Source organism: Somniosus microcephalus, chromosome 25 (assembly GCF_052327205.1).
Source record: "Somniosus microcephalus isolate GS21.2 chromosome 25, FLI_Smic_1.0, whole genome shotgun sequence".
Lineage (NCBI taxonomy): Eukaryota > Metazoa > Chordata > Chondrichthyes > Squaliformes > Somniosidae > Somniosus > Somniosus microcephalus.
The window spans coordinates 4,221,508-4,243,867 of record NC_141011.1 but is presented as its reverse complement, the minus strand read 5'-3'; the positions used below and the strand labels follow the sequence as shown (position 1 = coordinate 4,243,867).

Here is a 22,360-nt window from a genome sequence, read left to right as displayed (position 1 = left end):
CTATCGCGAAGTACATGCGCCAACGCGCAAATTGATAGACTGCAGACCCTCCACAACGACCTCTGCCACCCCGGGGTCACCAGACTTTACCACTTCATTAAGGCCTGCAACCTACCCTACTCCATCGAGGAGGTTAGGACCATGACCAGGAACTGCCAAACCTGTGCCGAATGCAAACCACATTTCTTTAGGCCGGACAGAGCAAGCCTGATCAAGGCCACCCGCCCCTTCGAGCGCTTGAGCATCGATTTTAAGGGGCCCCTCCTGTCCTCTGACCGTAATGTGTACTTCCTCAACATTGTTGATGAGTACTCCCGCTTCCCCTTTGCCTTCCCCTGCCCAGACATGACCAGTACCACGGTCATCAAATGCCTGAACGACCTCTTCGCCTTGTTCGGGTTCCCAAACTATATACATAGCGACCGGGGCTTCTCCTTCATGAGCGAGGAACTCCGCCAGTTCCTACTAGCGAGAGGTATCGCTGCAAGCAGGACCACCAGCTACAACCCCCGAGGGAACGGCCAGGTGGAAAGAGAGAACGCGACTGTATGGAAGGCCGTCCTCTTAGCCTTAAAGTCTAAGGGCCTCCCAACCTCTCGCTGGCAGGAAGTCCTCCCGGCAGCGCTGCATTCCATCCGGTCACTGCTTTGCACTGCCATTAACGCCACCCCCCATGAACGAATGTTCGTTTTCCCCAGGAAGTCGACTACGGGAACCACGCTACCAACTTGGCTGACCTCTCCGGGGCCCGTCTTGCTGCGAAAGCACGTGAGGGCCCATAAAACGGACCCCCTGGTCGAGAGGGTGGACCTCCTGCACGCCAACCCCCAGTACGCCTATGTGGCATACCCAGACGGGCGGGAGGACACAGTCTCCTTACGAGACCTCGCACCCACAGGCATTCCTGAGACACCACCGTTACCCCCCCCCACCACCCCCCCAAATCCAGCCCAGGTAGACGGCATGCCGGAACCCCACGAGCCTTCGCCGACCACGCAGACACCAGCATTAACACCGGATACTGCAACACCGCCGCTGCTGCGACGATCAGAAAGGTTTACGAGGCCTCCGGACAGACTGACATACCCGAACTGGTAGTACACTTCACCCCGCCGGACTCAAATCTAAACAAGGGGTGAATGTGGTAAACCACTTTTATCGTTCACTATCGTTACACTATGGTTATCACTGTTATATCGTTACACTATGGTTATCACTGTTTACACTGTTGTATCACTACACGAGGTCGCCTCTTGTCACGCTGTTATACCTGGGCTGACCACTGCTGACTCCGCCCATGGCTCCACCTACCTGCCCAGGTATAAAGGTGGTCGACTGGCTGGTATTCCTCCTTGTTGGATCCGATCACCCACGAGGGTGGGCTCTGTTATTTAGCCAATAAAAACCTATAGTTACTTTCTTAACTCGTCGCTTTTCATTGGATGAATTGATAGGTATATCAACCGTTATATATAACGGTAAGGAAACACCAAAACTAGACCTGTATGTATTGCAAGATGGAGGACCACCATTACTGGGACGTGAATGGATCCGGAAAATACAACTGGATTGGCATTCCATACAGGCACTGACTGTGGCTGACAAAAAGGATGACGACGTCACACCTGGGCGACTGTCAAAGATCCTACCTGACACGAAAGAAGTGTTCCAGCAAGGACTCGGAACACTAAAAGGCATGACAGCGACGATTAAAATTGAAGAAAACGCAAGCACAAAATTTTTTAGGGCCAGACCGGTACCTTATGCGATCCGCCCAGCCGTCGAAGCAGAGCTGGAGAGTCTGGAACGTTCAGGTGTACTGTCCAAGGTAGACTGGAGCGAGTGGGCTACACCCATCGTCCCTGTGATGCAAAAGTCATTGAGCAGCACGCCTGGGGAACCAAGGAAGGTTCGCATCTGTGGGGACTTTAAGGTAACAGTGAACCCGGTCCTTCACACCGTACAATATCCACTTCCGCGGATTGAAGATATTTTCGCCTCGCTATCTGGAGGGAAACGCTTCACTAAGATTGATCTGGCCCAGGCGTATCTGCAAATGGAGGTAGAAGAAGCATCAAAAAACTACCTCACAATCAACACCTATAAAGGTCTCCACCAATACAACCGGCTGGTATTCGGGGTAGCATCAGCTCCGGCTATTTGGCAGAGGGCAATGGAACAAGTCCTGCAAGGGATCCCAGGGACCCAGTGTTATTTGGACAACATCCTGGTCACGGGCGAAAATGACAGTGATCACCTTGCCAACTTGGAGCAGGTGCTCACTAGATTGCAGGAATATGGGCTCCGAGCTAACCGCCCCAAATGCGAGTTTTTTAGAAAACAGATCTCATATTGTGGCCACGTTACCAATAAAGAGGGGTTACATAAGTCCCCAGAGAAGATTGAGGCAGTAGTCAATGCTCCAGCACCGGAAAATGTGTCACAACTGAGGTCGTTCCTCGGGCTGGTAAACTACTACCATAAGTTCTTGCCAAATTTGTCTACAATACTACACCCACTGAACACCCTACTGCAAACTGGGGTGCCATGGAAGTGGAGTGACGAATGTAGGCGAGCTTTCCAGAAGAGCAAAACACTAATCACATCGAAAGAGGTATTGGCCCATTACAACCCAGCATTACCAATTCGGTTGGCATGTGATGCGTCACCCTCCGGCATTGGAGCGGTGCTGTTGCACAAATTCTCGGACGGCTCAGAGAGGCCAATAGCCTTTGCGTCACGATCACTAACCACAGTCGAGCGTAACTATGCCCAGATTGACAGGGAGGCGCTCAGCCTAGTGTGGGGACTGAAAAAGTTCAATCACTATCTGCACGGGCAGAAATTCACCTTGCTGACGGATCACCAGCCTCTTGTCTCCATTTTTAATCTGAAGAAGGGCGTTCCGGTGATGACTGCGCAACGACTACAAAGATGGTCACTTTTTCTAGGGGAATGTACATAGGGGAGTTTACATCGGGGAATGTATATAGGAATGTTTACATAGGGGAATGTGCAGAGGGGAGTTTACATAGGGGAATGTACATAGGAGAGTTTACATAGGGGAATATACTTAGGCGAATATACATAGGGGAGTTTACATAGGGGAATGTACATAGGGGAGTTTACATAGGGGAATGTACATAGGGCTTCTTTCTTTTTGTTTCAATAAATACTGATCTGTTTTGCACCCAAACCACGAGTCATGTTTTCTGTCTACATCGCTACCGAATAAGTCCGGCGGTCAGAACCAGGAACAGGGGAGCGCTTCGAAACCGCACAGGGGTCCCTGGAGCAGCTCAGAGGCTTCTGACTGGCCAGAGACAATAACCCCAACCCCGGTAGCGTGTGCTAATTCCTTACATATGTTAACTCCCCTATGTACATTCCCCAATGTACACTCACCTATGTACATTCCTCTATGTAAACTCCCCTATGTACATTCCCCTATGTAAAATCCCCAATGTACATTCCCCTATGTAAACTCTCCTATGTACATTCCCCTGTGTAAACTCTCCTATGTACATCCCCCTATGTAAACTCCCCTATGTACATTCCCCTATGTAAACTCTCCTATGTACATTCCCCTATGTAAACTCCCCCATTTATATTCCCCTATGTAAACTCCCCTATGTACATTCCCCTGTGTAAACTCCCCTATGTACATTCCCCTATGTAAACTCCCCCATTTATATTCCCCTATGTAACCTCCCCTATGTACATTCCCCTGTGTAAACTCCCCTATGTACATTCCCCAATGTAAACTCCCCTATTTATATTCCCCTATGTAAACTCTCCTATGTACATTCCCCTATGTAAACTCCCCCATGTACATTCCCCTATGTAAACTCTCCTATGTAAACTCCCCTATGTACATTCCCCTATGTAAACTCTCCTATATACATTCCCCTGTGTAAACTCCCCATGCACATTCCCCTATGTAAACTCCCCTATGTATATTCGCCTAAGTATATTCCCCTATGTAAACTCTCCTATGTACATTCCCCGATGTAAACATTCCTCTATACATTCCCCGATGTAAACTCCCCTATGTACATTCCCCTATGTGTAGGATTTCGCAATAATTTTGAAATTTCCTACAGTTCTGAAGATTAATTTTGATTAAAGAATACCTGGGTAATATACCTTTAAAAATCCAGGGGATCAAAATGGCCGCCAGACCGCATGGCAAAAGACAACGGACTTGAAAAGGCACCTTGTGTGTGTGCCTGTGAAAAAGGTGAAGATCAAAGATGGCTGACCAGACTGCCAATCAAAGGCAGTTCAGGGAGTTTCCCCTCCCTGCAGAGACAATCGATGTGTTTACAGAAACTGCTACAGAAAGGATTAACCACTTGAGACTGGTTTCAGTCTGACCACAAGGACAATGACTTTCTGTTTACAATACCTTCAAGGCTATTTACTCAAGCAATCAAGGAAATGGACACATTTCAAACCACTGCAGCTTTATTCGAAAGCCCATCACAGACAATTGAAGACACATTTAAGACTGAAAAGGAACAGTTTAAACGAATGGGTAATTCATCCAAAACCATCCTAGACAATGGGGCAGCTTGGATCCCTTTTGTTTTAGCCCAGATACATCTGGATCTGGGCAGGAAGATTTTGGCCCCAAATTGGGGTATAAAAGATAGCATATCAGAAGCCATCTCTCTCTCTGTGGCCTTGCCTCTGTGCTCTCTACAACGTGGGAGTCTGCCTGAAGAAGTGGAACACCAGCAGTTTACTTTTAAAATACTGGGGTGTTTTCACTTCGGGGCAGTGAAGATCAAAGATCGCAGGGCACGGAGAAGGGGTTTTCATTGGTGAGCATATATTTTTCTGGCCTTTACAAGGCAATTTAGGATAGGTATAGGGGTGGGAATTAAGTGGGAATTCTGTTAGAACTGTGATATTAGTCAATTTTCCCTCGTTATGTCCGTTTCTCCACCCCTATGTAAGTAAGAAGGCATTGCGCTGAGCAGAGAAGTGCTCCAGTGGACACTGAGTGGCTGTATTTAAAAGTGCTGCTTTTAAAAGGGAGTGTTGCACTGAGCAAAGAGCGCTCTAGTGGACAATAAGTGTACTGCATTAAGCAAAAGTGCTGTACCAGGCATAGCTGTGCTGTATCGATTTTTAAGTTGTTTCTTTCTTTTTGTTTCAATAAATACTGATCTGTTTTGCACCCAAACCATGAGTCACGTTTTCTGTCTACATCGCTACTGAATAAGTCCGGTGGTCAGAACCAGGAACAGGGGAACGCTTCGAAACCGCACAGGGGTCCCTGGAGCAGCTCAGAGGCTTCTGACTGGCCAGAGACAATAAACCCAACCCCGGTAGCGTGTGCTAATTCCTTACATATGTAAACTCCCCTATGTACATTCCCCTATGTAAACTCCCCTATGTACATTCCCCTATGTAAACTCTCCTATGTACATTCCCCTATGTAAACTCTCCTATGTACATTCCCCTATGTAAACTCTCCTATGTACATTCCCCTATGTAAACTCTCCTATGTACATTCCCCTATGTAAACTCTCCTATGTACATTCCCCTATGTAAACTCTCCTATGTACATTCCTCTATGTAAACTCTCCTATGTACATTCCTCTATGTAAACTCTCCTATGTACATTCCTCTATGTAAACTCCCCTATGTACATTCCCCTATATAAACTCTCCTATGTACATTCCCCTATATAAACTCCCCTATATACATTCCCCTATATAAACTCTCCTATGTACATTCCCCTATGTAAACTCTCCTATGTACATTCCCCTATGTAAACTCTCCTATTTACATTCCCCTATGTAAAGTTCCCTATGTACATTCCCCTATGTTAACTCCCCTATGTACATTGCGCTATGTAAACTCCCCTATGTATATTCCCCTATGTATATTTCCATATGTAAACTCCCCTATGTACATTCCCCTATGTAAACATTCCTATATACATACCCCGATGTAAACTCCCCTATGTACATTCCCCTATGTGTAGGATTTCACAATAATTTTGAAATTTCCTACAGTTCTGAAGATTAATTTTGATTAAAGAATACCTGGGTAATATACCTTTAAAATTCCAGGGGATCAAAATGGCCACCAGACCGCATGGCAAACGACAAAGGACTTGAAAAGGCAGCTTGTGTGTGTGCCTGTGAAAAAGGTGAAGATCAAAGATGGCTGACCAGACTGCCAAACAAAGGCAGTTCAGGGAGTTTCCCCTCCCTGCAGAGATAATCGATGTGTTTACAGAAACTGCTACAGAAAGGATTAACCACTTGAGACTGGTTTCAGTCTGACCACAAGGACAATTACTTTCTGTTTACAATACCTACAAGGCTATTTACTCAAGCAATCAAGGAAATGGACACATTTCAAACCACTGCAGCTTTATTCGAAAGCCCATCACAGACAATTGAAGACACATTTAAGACTGAAAAGGAACAGTTTAAACGAATGGGTAATTCATCCAAACCCATCCTAGACAATGGGGCATCTTGGATCCCTTTTGTTTTAGCCCAGAAACATCCGGATCTGGGCGGGAACATTTTGGCCCCAAATTGGGGTATAAAAGATAGCTTCTCAGAAGCCATCTCTCTCTCTGTGTTCTCGCCTCTGTGCTCTCTACAACGTGGGAGTCTGCCTGAAGAAGTGAAACACCAGCAGTTTACTTTTAAAATACTGGGGTGTTTTTACTTCGGGGCAGTGAAGATCAAAGATCGCAGGGCACGGAGAAGGCATTTTCACTGGTGAGCATATATTGTTCTGGCCTTTACAAGGCAACTTTGGATAGGTATAGGGGTGGGAATTAAGTGGGAATTCTGTTAGAACTGTGATTTTAGCCAATTTTCCCTCGTTATGTCCATTTCTCCCCCCCTATTTAAGTAAGACGGTATTGTACTGAGCAGAGAAGTGCTCCAGTGGACACTGAGTGGCTGTATTTAAAAGTGCTGCTTTTAAAAGGGAGTGTTGTACTGAGCAAAGAGCGCTCTAGTGGACACTAAGTGTACTGCGTTAAGCAAAAGTGCTGCACCAGGCATAGCTGTGCTGTATCGATTTTTAAGTTGTTTCTTTCTTTTTGTTTCAATAAATACTGATCTGTTTTGCACCCAAACCACGAGTCACGTTTTCTGTCTACATCGCTACCGAATAAGTCCGGCGGTCAGAACCAGGAACAGGGGAGCACTTTGAAACTGCAAGGGGGTCCCTGGAGCAGCTCAGAGGCTTCTGACTGGCCAGAGACAATAACCTAAACCCCGCTAGCATGTGCTAATTCCTTACATATGTTAACTCCCTTATGTACATTCCCCTATGTAAACTCCCCTATGTACATTCCTCTATGTAAACTCCCCTATGTACATTCCCCTATGTAAACTCCCCTATGTACATTCCCCTATGTAAACTCCCCTATGTACATTCCCCTATGTAAACTCCCCTATGTACATTCCCCTGTGTAAACTCTCCTATGTACATTCCCCTATGTAAACTCCCCTATGTGCATTCCCCTATGTAAACTCGCCAATGTACATTCCCCTATATAAACTCCCCTATTTACATTCCCCTATGTAAACTCCCCTATGTACATTCCCCTATATAAACTCTCCTATGTACATTCCCCTATGTAAAGTATCCTATGTACATTCCCCTATGTAAACTCCCCTATGTGCATTCCCCTATGTAAACTCTCCAATGTACATTCCCCTATATAAACTCCCCTATTTACATTCCCCTATATAAACTCCCCTATGTACATTCCCCTATGTAAACTCTCCTATGTAGATTCCCCTGTGTAAACTCCCCTATGTACATTCCCCTATGTAAACTCTCCAATGTACATTTCCCTATGTAAACTCTCCTATGTAGATTCCCCTATGTAAACTCTCCTATGTACATTCCCCTATGTAAACTCCCCTATGTACATTCCCCTATGTAAACTCTCCTATGTACATTCCCCTATGTGAACTCCCCTATTTACATTCCCCTATGTAAACTCTCCTATGTACATTCCCCTATGTAAACTCCCCTATGTACATTCCCCTATGTAAACTCTCCTATGTACATTCCCCTGTGTAAACTCCCCTATGTACATTCCCCTATGTAAACTCCCCTATGTACATTCCCCTATGTAAACTCTCCTATTTACATTCCCCTGTGTAAACTCCCCTATGTACATTCCCCTATGTAAACTCTCCTATGTACATTCCCCTATGTAAACTCTCCTATGTACATTCCCCTATGTAAACTCTCCTATGTACATTCCCCTATGTAAACTCTCCTATTTACATTCCCCTATGTAAACACTCCTATGTAATGCTGCCATCCTCAAACAGAAACCAAAATGCATGGGTCCTGAAATTCTGTTCCCTACGGGTGTGTACGCGTTGTGTACTCACCCGTAGGGCCAGCCGAAGTGCCGGTTTTACGAATGCACCGCGCATGCGCTGGAAACTGGAACTTCCATTCTTCCAAGAAAGGTCTTCGCGGTTCAAACGCCTGCGCCGGATAGGCAGCGCGTACGGCTGCAACTTCCATTTTTTTCAGCAGCTGCTTCAGTCCTGTTAAGTCTGAAACCGCTGCGCCTGGAAAGGCAGGCGTACAGCCGTGCTCCTAGGCGCAAGGCCCGCTTTTATCAAGGTAAGAGGTGAAGAAAGTAAAAGAAAAGGTTTTTTCCATTGATTTATCATTTTAAAATACTTTAAAGAAAGATAAGTTTATTTTTAGCCCCATTAAAAATTTTAATTATTTTTTTCATAAATTTAAATTATTGTTTAAAAGTTAATTTACGTAATTTATAGTCATATTAAAAATGTTATTTTTTAAAAAATTTATTTGAAGTTTTACTTATGTTTTGAGGCTGATCTCTATTCATAGATTTGACAGGCCTTCCTGTCAAATCAATCAATGGAGATTCCCTGCTCCGATTGGCTCCCCATGGCCCACGTGATCCCAGGGACGCTGTGAACTAACTGCGCCCCTGGGATACGTGTGCCCTGCACACTGGCAGTTTGAGGAGGCCCAGCAATGGAACTCTGCGCCTCCCGGGATCCCTCCGGACCAGGCGCAGATTTTTCAGGGTTGCATCCCTCCGCCCGTGGGAGGGCTGCAAATGGAATTTCTGGGCCATGAAATAATCCAATAGACATGGGGGAGAAATTTGGCTCTGTAGCACCCGTCTTTTAGGCACTACGTGGCCTCCTAACGCTCGTAAATGGCGTCCAAGATGTCCGATGGTAGTGCGCCGGACGGCATCTTGGTAAAAAGGTTTGCATGCGTGCACCTACTGACCGCCGGCAGCATGAAGAGCAGGCAGATCATGATGCCAATCAGTGCGCAACGCTGATTTGACACCAGTGCTGCCATTTTTGAACACCACACTCTAGTCTATGCCCTGTCTTAACCTCGCACAGGACATAACCTTAAATGGCATGAATGACTCCCACCAGCGCTACTTAAAGGGATCATGAACTACTTACAAGTTAGTTGCTGGATTATTTCTGCTGGCTGCTGGTGCAATTGTACGAGTTTTTGGAGCTTTCCTACACTTGTCTAATGTTTCAATAGTCTACAGGGAGCAGTCTGGCTGCTGAACTACTTTATTGTTCATTTAAAAGCTTGTGCTGAAACAAGTTGCTTGTAGACATGGGTGGCCTGGTAGTGCTTCCTCTTGAAATTGAACATGACTAGGAGAGTGAAGGGAGGCCACGCAGAGCAGGATAAGCTGCTAGAAGAGGGAGGGGGAGGAGGGGGGCAGGGAGAAGAGTTCTCAGCAGAAGGCCATGTCTGCTAAGGGTCTTTAGGGAGGAATTCCCTTACCTCAGCTTCAGCGAGGACCAATGCTTGAGACGTCGTTGCTTCACTAAAGAGGTCATGACTGAAATCTGCCAACTGCTGCTGCCACAACTGTAACCACAAAGCAGGACAAGGATCGCATTGTCAAGGTGACTGTGGCTCTTAACTTTTAGGCATCTGGCTCCTTCCAAGCTGCTGCTGGAGATATAAGCAACATCTCGCAGTTTGCAGTGCACTGCTGCATAAAGGAGGTCACTGAGGCTCTCTATACAAAGAGAGACAGCTTCAACTCAGTCCCTCTTGTCAGAGACAAGCTAGCGGAGTGAGCAAAAGGTTTTGCATGGATTGCATGGTGCAGGGGGCCATTGACTGCACGCACATTGCCTTGCGTGTGCCTCATGTGAACTGGGCCATTTTCATGAACCGAAAGGGATTCCACTCCCTCAATGTGCAGCTGGTGTGCGACCACCGGCAGCACTTCATGCAGGTGAATGCCTGGTATCCTGGCAGTAGTCACAATTCCTTCATTACAACATAGCTTACACTTCAAAAAGTACTTCATTGGCTGTAAAGTGCGTTGGGACATCTGGTGGTCATGAAAGGTGCTATATAAATGCACGTCTTTCTTTCTTTCATTCTGCAGCAGTCCTCTATGCCAGCTGTATTTGACCCATCACGGCAATTCAAAGGCTAGCTACTGGGCGACGAGGGTTATCCACTGATGACATGGCTCATGACTCCGGTCTGGATTCCATGCACATGTGCACAGCAGACCTACAGTGAGAGCCGTGCTGCCACAAGGAACTTTATAGAGCACACCATTGGCGTCCTCGAGCAATGTTTCCGCTGCCTGGACCCCTCTGGAGTACTCAGCTGGCCCTGCAGTACTCAGCTGGGTGGGTATCAAGATTTGCAGTAGTATGCTGCATGCTGCACAACCTGGCCATTATGAGGGAACAACTCTTACCACCACCTATCAGGCTGGCAGGTGAGAAGCTGAGGAGCAGGAGCATGAGGAAGATGAGCAGGAGGATGAAGTGCAGAATGAAGTGGAGGAACAGGAAGAGGAAGGGAGGCTACAACGTAAACAGTCCCTTTCTGTCTGGGCTCTACGTGATGAAGTAATTAATGAGCGATAGCAGTAACCTCAACCGCAACACCTCAACCACACCTCCCCATTCACCAACAGTCCCACGCTCCTTACCTTTCCTCTATCACTGACCATCACAATCATCCTCTTTCCGACAACCCAAAAATAAAAGCCACCAGAAAGTGCACATTCCAATCCAAATTTATAAATTTAATCATTACATAATGCATACAAAAATAAACTAATCACCCTTGTGCATTCCCTTAGTGTCTGTCTAGCGTGTGCCTTTGCCTGTCCTGGTGCTCCTACGAGGTGCTTCCCCAGTGGCTGCAGCACGGCCGGTGGAAGGCTGCTGACCTCCAATTGGGGAGATTGCAGATGGCCTTGGAGGATGACCTCGAGCAGTTCTGGGCCTAGAAGGCTGGGCTTCAGACTGTACCATCTTGGCATGGGTGGCAGCAGTTTGAGCTGGCTGGCTGATGGGCAACAGCAAGGGCACTGGCAGAGGGGCATGGATGGGAGCAGGAATATTGTCATCCTGAGAGAGGTAAACGGGTTCGTGCTTCATGGAGCCACTGCCACTCTCCTGGGGCGGCACCTCAGCAATCCTACTGATCTATTGGAGAACAGATTGATGGACTGCTGTGAGGCCCAGGAAGCCCCTTTGAACACTGGTATCCAGAGCCATGATGGCAACATTCTGAGCTTCCACTGCAGCACTCAGATGTTGGGTGGCTTCTGCCTGTGCTGCAATAGAAGCTGGGACATCAGCCATCAGACGCTGTATCATGGTTGGTTCCACAGATGTGCTGATGGAGGTGGCCACCATGTTGGAAAGAATTGGCTCCAAGCTCTGCGCAAAGCCCTGTGCCAAGTTGGATCTGGACTCCACCATGCTCCTTGACATTGAGTGCAGGCTTTCCGGCAGACTTTCCAGTGCACCATGTATTTGGTTATGTACACCCATCAATCTTCTTCGGTGGCCTGGCCCATCAAAGTCCTCATCTGACTCCTCTGCAGCAGAACTAATGTGCGACCTCATCCTCTGGCAAGCTGGCACCTGCGCTATCCTTTCCCCCCCACCCTGGCTCCTGTGCACTTGTGCCCAGTGTCTCACCACATGCAGATCCTTCCTCTATGCTGGGCTCTAAAACACAGTGTCAGTCTCTGAGCTGGTGGCTGCGAGTGTAAGATCGAGTGATGGTGTCCCTTCATCTTCATTGTCTGCTTCCTCTTCCTCCACTGACTGGGAAGGCTCCAGTTCTTGGGTGTCTGAAATGAAAAAGAGGCAAGGCTTGGGTTGAGGTGAGGGGAGAGGAGAAAGTAAGAAATGTGTGCTTACACCATTTGCAGCTGATAAGTCAGAGAGTCTGAGGGCGGAAGGAGAAGTGCGATGAGAGTATCAATTATATCAAAATTCAATTAAAAAATAAATAAGTATCAAGTTGTGGCAGAGCCACTGAATGACTGGCTAACTGTATATAATTCTCTTTAACGATGTTCTAACACCAGCCTAAACCTGTACCATTGTGTTAGGCATTACTGTGTTTTGTATATAGAGTTTGCATGTACGGGGCGTGGCCCCTTTAAGAGTGCGGGAAAACGCGGGCAAATGCGATGACGTCACGTCGCAAACCACGGGGCTGCCCAGGCAGTCCTCGTGGCCTCTCCGTTGAGTAAAGACCTGTTTGATTGTTCTCTTGCGTCGATCTCCATTATTCGTAGGAATTCGTTAATTCCAACATTGGTGACCCCGTTTTTGTGAACGTTTTCACAAAAGAAGAGCACAGCATGGAAGGAAACGTTGTTTCGCTGAAGCTACCGCAGTTCTGGGAGCAGCAAGCGCCCTCGTGGTTTATTCAGGTCGAGGCCCAGTTCGCCCTGAGGAACATCGATGCGGATCAGACCAAGTATCTTTATGTGGTCTCCGCACTCGACAGCTCTACCACCTCTCGGATCATCAGCCTCCTCGAAAAACCCCCAACGGAGCGCAAGTATTAAACCCTCAAAGCGCGGTTACTGCAGGTTTTCGGGATCGCAAAATCAGAGCGCGCCCGTCGATTACTTGCTATGCCCGGGCTCGGGGACTCCAAGCCTTCAGAGTTGATGAGTCAAATGCTCACACTCCTGGGCTCAGAACGGGAATGTTTCCTATTCCGCGAGATTTTCCTCAGCCAACTGCCTGAACAGGTACAAGCTGCCCTGGCCAGATCTGAAGTTGAAAACTGCGCAACACTCGCTGCGGAGGCTGACAAAATTTTCGCTGTAACTCGGCAGCACTGCGCCGCCACGAGGCACCCATCCCCAGCAGACGCTGCCCCAGCTCATCAGCCTGCTGGACTGTGTTTCTACCACGCGCAGTTCGGCGCGAAGGCGAGGCGTTGCCACCCTCCCTGCAGTTTTCCTCCAAAAAAACAGCAACTGACACTGCGACCACCGGGGAACGGGTCTAACGGGCACCCCGCGGCCGCGATGGCGATCGGTAACGCGGGAAAATTGCTGTTCATCACCGATACTCTCTCCGGTCGTCGTTTTCTGTGCGACACCGGAGCGCAGTGCAGCATTTTACCCGCGTCCGCCCTCGATGTGCAGACGGGGAATCACGGCCCCACCCTTGAAGCGGCCAATGGCGGAGCAATTCGGACCTTCGGCAGACGGCGAGTGGAGGTGTGCCTCGGGGGGCAACGTTTTCACTGGGATTTTGTTACGGCCAAAGTTTCTCAGCCCCTCCTCGGCGCGGATTTCCTGTGCGCCAACAGCCTCCTGGTCGACGTCAGGAACCGGCGGCTGATCAACGCAGCAACTTTTAATTCTCTTCCGTGTTACCGCAGTAACACTACGTCACGCACCGTCTCCTGTGCGTTCCCGACTCCTGATGAGTTCGCTCGCCTGCTCGGCGAATTCCCCGACCTGACAAGACCCACGTTCTCCTCCACAGCCATGAAACATGTTGTGGAACACCACATCACCACCAACGGCCCCCCGGTCTACGCGCGGGCCCGGCGCCTGGAACCTGGCAAGCTGGCAGTCGCAAAGGCAGAGTTCGCAACCATAGAACGGTTAGAGATTATTCGCCGTTTGAATAGTCCCTGGTCTTCACCCCTCCATATCATCCCGAAGCCTGGCGGCGGATGGCGTCCATGCGGTGACTATCGACGCCTAAACGACGCCACCACTCCCGATCGGTACCCGATCCCCCATATCCAGGATTTCTCTGCCCATTTGGCAGGGAACACCGTGTTCTCTAAAGTCGACCTTGTCCGGGGCTACCACCAGGTCCCAGTTCATCCACAAGACGTCCAGAAGACCGCAGTCATCACCCCATTCGGCCTCTTCGAGTTTTTACGGATGCCGTTTGGGTTAAAGAACGCCGCCCAGGCTTTCCAACACCTGATGGACTCCATGCTGCGGGAACTCAAGATCCTCTTCGTCTACCTGGATGACATTCTAATTGCCAGTCCTACTAAGGAAGGACATACCTGTCACCTACGCACCCTTTTTCGATGCCTCAGCCAACACAGCCTGATTATCAACCCGGCCAAGTGTCAGTTTGGCCTGCACCAAATTGACTTCCTGGGGCATCGCATCACCTCAGAGGGAACGGTTCCTTTACCTTCGAAGGTAGAGGCGGTGACATCCTTTCCACGCCCGCAGAACATAAAGGCCCTGCAGGAATTCCTAGGCATGGTAAACTTTTACCACCGTTTCGTGCCTAAGGCGGCGCTACTCATGCAGCCCCTGTACGAGGCCCTCAAGGGCAAGACTGGCAAGAACCCGGTAGACTGGACGGTTGACATGGCCCGAGCTTTTGCCGACACCAAAAGCGCCTTAGCCAACGTGACTATGCTGGCGCACCCGCTGTCAGGAGCCACCATCGCCCTCACCATCGACGCGTTGGACTACGCAGTCAGTGCCGTGCAACAGCAGTGGGTAAACGGGACGTGGCAGCCATTGGCATTCTTCAGCCATCAACTACGGCAGAATGAGAGAGCATACAGCACGTTCGACCGGGAGTTGCTCGCCCTTTTTCTGGCCATCCGCCATTTTCGGTTCCTTCTGGAAGGACGTCCTTTCACCGCCTTTGTGGACCATAAGCTGCTGACCTTTGCAATGTCCAAGACCGCTGAACCGTGGTCAGCCTGACAGCAGCATCAACTGACCTACACATCCGAATTCACCACGGATATACAGCACGTGGCCGGTAAGGACAAACTGGTGGCAGACTCCCTCTCCCGCACGTTCGTCAATACGGTTCATTTGGGCATCGACTACGCCCTGATGGCAGCGGACCAGCCCTCAGACCCGGAAGTCCAAGCTTACAGAACGGCCATCACTGGCCTCCAGTTGGCCGACGTCAAGTTCCATTCGGCAGGTACCACGCTGTTGTGTGACGTCTCCGTACAGGATCCTCGCCCTGTTGTGCCGGTCGTCTGGCACCGCAAACTGTTCGACGCCATACATGGGTTGTCACACCCTGGAATGAAGGCCTCTCAGAAACTAATGTCAGCGAAATTTGTATGGCATGGCATGCATAAAGATGCCCGCGACTGGGTCAGCACCTGCCTGGTCTGCCAAAAGGCCAAGGTACAGCGCCACATCAAAGCTCCGTTGGCCACCTTCACAGTTCCGGAGCGACGTTTTGACCATGTCAACGTGGACCTGGTAGGACCACTCCCACCCTCCCATGGTTTTTCGCACATCCTGATCATGGTTGGCCGCACCACCAGATGGCCAGAGGCGGTCCCCCTGTCATCCACTACTTCGGCGGACGTGGCCAGGGCGTTCATTTCCTCCTGGATCGCCCATTTTGGAGTGCCCACAGATATTTCGTCGGACAGGGGACCGCAGTTTTCCTCCGAACTCTGGAATGCAGTGGCCCAAGGACTCGGTGTCAAATTACACCGCACCATCGCCTGGCACCCACAGGCGAATGGCCTCTGTGAGTGCTTCCACCGCTCACTCAATGAAAGCCGCCCTGAGGGCCAGCCGCCAGGACGCTGGATGGGCAGACAAGCTACCGTGGGTCCTGTTGGGCCTTCGCACGGCCCCCAACGAAGACCTTCACTCTTCATCAGCAGAACTCGTGTATGGTCAGCTGCTGCGAGTCCCAGGGGACTTCCTACCAACATCGACGGAGCCCTGGTCTGCGCCTGCCCAGCTTGCTAGTCACCAAGAGGCGGCCAGATGTTTTGCACCGGTGCCCACTTCGCACCACGGGCTGCAGAGGTCACACGTTCCCACGGAGCTTCACCAGGCTGAATACCTTTTTATTCGCCATGACGCACATCAGGATCCGCTCAAGGCCCCATATACCGGTCCCTTCTGCGTGTTGGAAGCAGGGGACAAAACCTTTACAGTAGATGTCGGTGGTAAACCGGACCACATTTCGGTCGACCGCTTAAAGCCAGCACATTTGGACCTCGACCGCCCCGTCGAGACAGCACAACCGCCGAGACGGGGTCGGCCACCCATCGTCGTTACGGCAGACAAAGTGCGACCGCCCGCCAGACCGCCAGCCGCCCTGCAGCCTCCGCCTCGAGAGTACAGGAGTCGTTCTGACAGGCTCGTCAGACCCCCTCACCGTTTGACTTTGTCCGTTGAAGCGAATTCTGGGGGGGCGCATGTGGCAGAACCACTGAATGACTCTGGCTAACTGTACATAATTCTCTTTAACGATGTTCTAACACCAGCCTAAACCTGTACCATTGTGTTAGGCATTACTGTGTTTTGTATATAGAGTTTGCATGTACGGGGCGTGGCCCCTTTAAGAGTGCGGGAAAACGCGGGCAAATGCGATGACGTCACGTCGCAAACCACGGGACTACCCAGTTAGTCCTCGTGGCATCTCCGTTGAGTAAAGACCTGTTTGATTGTTCTCTTGCGTCAATCTCCGTTATTCGTAGGAATTCGTTAATTCCTACAAAGTATGCATTATCATTACCAACAGAAACCTCCAAATTGGTTTACAGTGTGAGTGAAATCAAGCCTCTACTTTCAGGTTTAGTATCCACCTGTCAGTTGGTGGATTCACTATCATTTGTACATTTCACTCGAAAACTATCCTCGTGAATGACATGATATTCACTTAAATAGAATGAACCGATAAATGTCTTTTTGTTAATTAAAGACAGAGGGATAGATTATTGTCTGTACTGCCTGGGTATTAAGCATTCCCTGGACCGCGAACAGAACAAGAAATCTGTCAGGCAAGATCGCACGACCATAATGGAAGGGAAATCACTGGGGCTCTGTTACCAGCAGGCAATGAAACCCCCTTCCTTCGCTCGGCCCAGGTAATTAGAAGATAATTCACCCCCCGGGTGGTATGGAGAAAAATCTACTCCAGATTCTCTCATTATAATTCTCTCGCTGTTCCTCTTTTAGAGGTCACATGGGCTGAGCACCGTTCCATGGGTGCAAGAGGCCTTTGCCCAATCAGCCACGCTTCATATCTCAGACTAGGCTTTGAGCGACCAATCGTTGTCCTCATCTGGAATTCACAGTCTCACATCTCTAGCAGTGGTCTCCCTTGTAATGTTATCTCCCTAGCCCAAGGACGCTGAGATTTATTGTAATGCCCCAACACACTACTCAGCTGAAATCACCCAATTGTACAATTTAGTACGGTGGCATTGTGGTTAGCACTGTTGCCTCACAGCGCCAGGGACCCGGGTTCGAATCCGGCCTCGGGTGACTGTCTGTGTGGAGTTTGCACATTCTCCCCGTGTTTGCGTGGGTTTCCTCCGGGTGCTCCGGTTTCCTCCCACAGTCCAAAGATGTGCGGGTTAGGTTGATTGGCTATGATAAATTGACCCTTAGTGTTAGGGGGATTAAATACGTGGGGTTACGGGGATAGGATGGGATATGTGTTGGTGTAGGGGTTACGGGGATCGGGTGGGATATGTGTCGGTGCAGGCTCGATGGGCCGAAATGGCCTCTATCTGCACTGTGGGGTTTCTGTGACTTCTGTGATTTCTGTGATAGTACTACACCATGAGGTGCATTTACGCATTGCAACATCAGGTAGTCTTGTAGGGGGTTGGCGTGTGCGCCCAGTCAGCTCTACCCCTGATGGTCTCTGAGCGGTTCGAATCGTTCCCACACCCCTGGGTTCTAGACACCGGACTTAGGTACAGGCTGCGATACAGAAAATTGAGTAGACAAGTGGTTTGGTGTAAGAAAACCAAAATTTTATTAAAAGCAGAATAAAACAAACTTATGAAAATTACTGGTATGAAAATACAGGCATAAACAATTACACTTATATGGGAATGGGGAACACACGACACATCGAGGGAAAACAACTACATTAAACAATCCCCTTATCCTTATCTCACCCCCATACCTAACTAGATTAAGCTATGAGGGGCCAGGAATTCATGCTCATCAATCCAAAACCTGTTGCTTTAACGGTTGTGAGTTTTGAGGTCCGCTCCCGCTGTCCTTTGGGGTACCCCGTCGCCACGTGGTCTCAGGGCGCGGCGCTGAAGTTGTTGATGCAAAGCACCCTCCTTTTCCTCAGCTGCCGTCATCGTCTCGTCGCGATGGGTTTTCTTCTTCTTCTCCCTTGGGCGGTCGTCGGCGGTAATGTTACGGTCAGGGGTCGGTTGGCGGTTTTTACCGCTTAGATGATTTTACTACCCAAGCTTCGAACGCCAGTTTATTCGTCGCGGGCGCTGCCACCCACGTTTAACGCCAGCTTATTCGCTATGTTCATGTGTCAAATGTCAACTTATTCTCACTGTCCATACATGCGCTGCCAATTTCTTCACCAAACGCCAGCTTATAACTAGGCATTTGGTTTTTACCAATGCGTCTTTTGCTGCCCTTCTCTGCTTTTATCGGTTTACCTTCTTCTTCGTCTCGTCTCATCTCGTCTGCCTGTTTGTGGCCTGTGTGTCCTGTGTAGCTTTGAACTCGGGTCTCATTCTCCTCCCGCGTTTGGCCCCCGGTGTAATGGGCGTCCTTGGTTGTTGAGCGGTGCGGGGAGCAAGAAGAGAACCCGCCACGAGGCCAGGCGTGAGTACGAGAGGCAGCAGGCCAAACGATGAGAGCAGGAGCAAGAGAGCTAAGAGAGTGATTACCACTGATGGGCCTACAATTATACCCATTCTTCAACTCCTAATCTGCGTGCCAAATCAGGTCAGTCCATTGTTTAACTTTTGGCGAGCTTGTTTTAAATGATTACAACCATTTATTTTAACGACTTTTGGAGTGGTTGTCTCTGGGTCTAATGGCCCCGATGTCCTGGTTGTTTGTCATGGATAAGATCTAATTGTCCCCATCCTGACTTGATGGCTACTGTGAGCTGTTACCGATTAAATATGCAGAAACCTAATGGCCACGATTATAGGCCCATTCTAGCCTGATTTGATTCAAGTCGAATGAATGTGTATTCTGTGTTTACTTTGTCTGGCTGGCTCCAGAGAGTCCTTTTCACAGATTCCTGCATTTTAAGTTTCATCTCCGGGCCTGCTTGTCTGCAGAGCCCTGCTTTTAAAAATCCTGTCAGTTTTGGTCACGAGGTTTACAGAAGCCATTTTGGGTACCCTGCTTTTAATAACTTGTCCAAAACAGGGTCCCTTGATCCATAATTTTGGGGAGTGTGGGAATTTTGGGAACCCTGCACCTTACAGTCTTTCTGATCTATGGTTCCCAGATCTTCATTTTTCATAACTCACTCTTCACTCAGAAAACAGTGTGAAGTAGTGAAAGGATTTGTGGGCTTATTAACAGACTGACAGGCTGCCATGGGAACACTCCTTCCATGGCCGTAACCAGCTTTATAGCAGCCGGTAGGGTGGTTAGTCCTGTATGGTGGGAGGGTTTTATGGGCTCCCACAACCCATAAGATTTGGGGGGGTGATGTGAGTGGTCACCCACACCCACCAGACATGAGCATCCTGCTGCATGTCAGCTCAGATTTAGAGCCCGGTCTTCGCTCGCTGGGATTGTCTGGAGCGAGGTTTGAAACCTGCACCTTCTGACTTAGAGGCATGAGTGCTACCATTAAACCAAAGGCTTCCTAGATTAATGAAGGAAATAAAGATATCATTTCTTTACATGTCCTCTTCTGATAAAGATTTTATAAACTGGAAAAAGCCATTAGGCCCCAAGTCTGTCCCATTTTCAGAGATCAACCCCATCTACCCACTATTTTAACACACCCTTCAATCTTTTCTCTCCCTGGAATGTATTTTTGTGCTTCTTGGAGCTGTTAATGCCGTCTCCTTCAATGGCCTGTGATGGTAACTGATTCCACAAGTCGGTTGTCCTCTGTTTGAAAACAAGTGGTTTCCAAAAAGAACTCAAAATGAAGTGAGTCTCCTGTATTTCTACTTCTTGCAACATTATAGTGCAATATAATGATACCTGGGAATATCTCAAAATGTATATAACTATCTTTAACTATCAAATATTAAAGATAATATTCTAAGCGAAGGCAACGCCCATCCTAACCCATACAAGCATGACGATTACTGTTCAAAAATTCTATATTTGCTAACATTTCTAGATGTTAATAGACTCATTATTTGCCCATTGTTTTGCATTGCTTTGTGATTCTGTAGGAAGTCAAATGAGGTAAAAATGTTCGGGTTTTGGTCATTACGCAGCATTTTTATAGTGTGAAAGAAGCCCTATTGCCTCAAAGTGTCAGTTTGCATCATTGGTAGCATTATCACCTCCGAGCGAGACAGGTTGTGGGTTTAAACACCACTCCAAGACTTTGAGCACTAGTTTGTGGGTATCCTAATTCAGGATTGGTAAGGTGAACTCAATTTAATCCGGTCTGGGTGATGTCGACCAGTTTGGCGAGTCAGTTTAGGCATCAGTCACTGCTAGAACTAAGCTGGACAGTAAAACCCGAGACGATTCCTGAGTGAGGAGGTGAGTGAGGTTAATGAGCTGTCTGGTTCATTGGCACATACTTCCCAGATCTAGACTGACATTTCAGTGCAGTACTGGGGTGTGCTGCACTGTCGGAGGTGCCGTATTTCAGATGAGACATTAAACCAAAGCCCGGTTTTCCTGTTCAGGTGGATATTGTGTGCGCTATGACTGCTAGCATGCATCTGGGGGCCGAGCCAAAGCCGGAGGAGCTTAACAACTTCTACGCTCGCTTCGACAGGGACAACAAGGAGCTGGCTACCAAAGCCTTGCCACCCCCGGAAGGCCAGGTGCTCACTCTGTCGACCTCCGATGTAAGGGGCGCTCTACGCAGAGTGAACACACGAAAGGCTACTGGACCGGATAGCATCCCTGGATGGGTACTCAAGGAATGTGCTGATCAGCTGGCTGATGTCTTCACCGCCATCTTCAACCTGTCATTGGCCCAGGCAGTAGTCCCTACATGCTTCAAGACCGCCACCATCATTCCTGTGCCTAAACAAGCGGCTGTGACGTGTCTGAACGACTATCGACCTGTCGCACTCACACCCATCATCATGAAGTGTTTCGAGAGACTGGTCTTAGCCCACATCAAAGCCAGTGTTCCTGCCTCCCTTGACCAACACCAGTTTGCCTATCGGGCAAACAGATCAACGGAGGATGCAATCACAACTGCTCTACACTCGGCACTGAATCACCTAGATGGTAAGGAGACCTACATCAGAATGTTGTTTATAGACTACAGCTCAGCATTCAACACTATCGTCCCCAACAAGCTGGCCACCAAACTCCAAACTCTTGGCCTGAACACTTCCCTCTGCAACTGGACCCTGGACTTCCTAACAAACAGACCCCAGTCTGTCAAATTAGGTAACCACACCTCCCCCCCCCGACCCTGAACACGGGGGCCCCACAAGGATGTGTGCTGAGCCCCCTCCTTTACTCCCTCTTCACCCACGACTGTGTGGCTGTTCATGGTTCCAACACCATCATCAAGTTCGCAGATGACACCACGGTAGTAGGCCAGATCACCAACAACGATGAGTCAGCCTACAGGGAGGAGGTCCAGCATCTCGTGAAGTGGTGCGCCGACAACAACCTGGCCCTTAACACCAAGAAAACAAAGGAAATAATCGTGGACTTCAGGAAGTCCAAAGGCGGAAGTCACACCCCCATCCACATCAATGGGGCGGAGGTGGAAAGGGTGGCCAGCTTTAAGTTCCTCGGAGTCCACATCACGGAAGACCTCTCCTGGTCCCTCAACACCTCCTCTCTGGTGAAGAAGGCCCAGCAGCGCCTATATTTCTTGAGGAGGCTGAAGGGATGTAATCTGTCACCCCCGATCCTCTCTAACTTCTACCGCTGCACTATAGAGAGCATCCTGACAAACTGTATCATGGTATGGTACGGCAGCTGTAGCTCCCATGACCGGAAAGCCCTGCAGCGGGTAGTCAAAACTGCCCAACGCATTACCGGCACCCGGCTACCGACCATAGAACATATATATCAGAAACGCTGCCTACGGAGGGCACGGTCCATCATCAAAGACCCTACCCACCCCAGCCACAGTCTGTTCGCCCTCCTACCATC

General features: G+C 49.0%; 1 pseudogene; it reads right to left on the bottom strand.

The window, feature by feature from the left end:
• Positions 1-11,123: 11,123 nt before the first annotated feature.
• LOC147100487 (uncharacterized) lies at positions 11,124-11,936 on the bottom strand (annotated as a pseudogene).
• Positions 11,937-22,360: the final 10,424 nt, after the last annotated feature.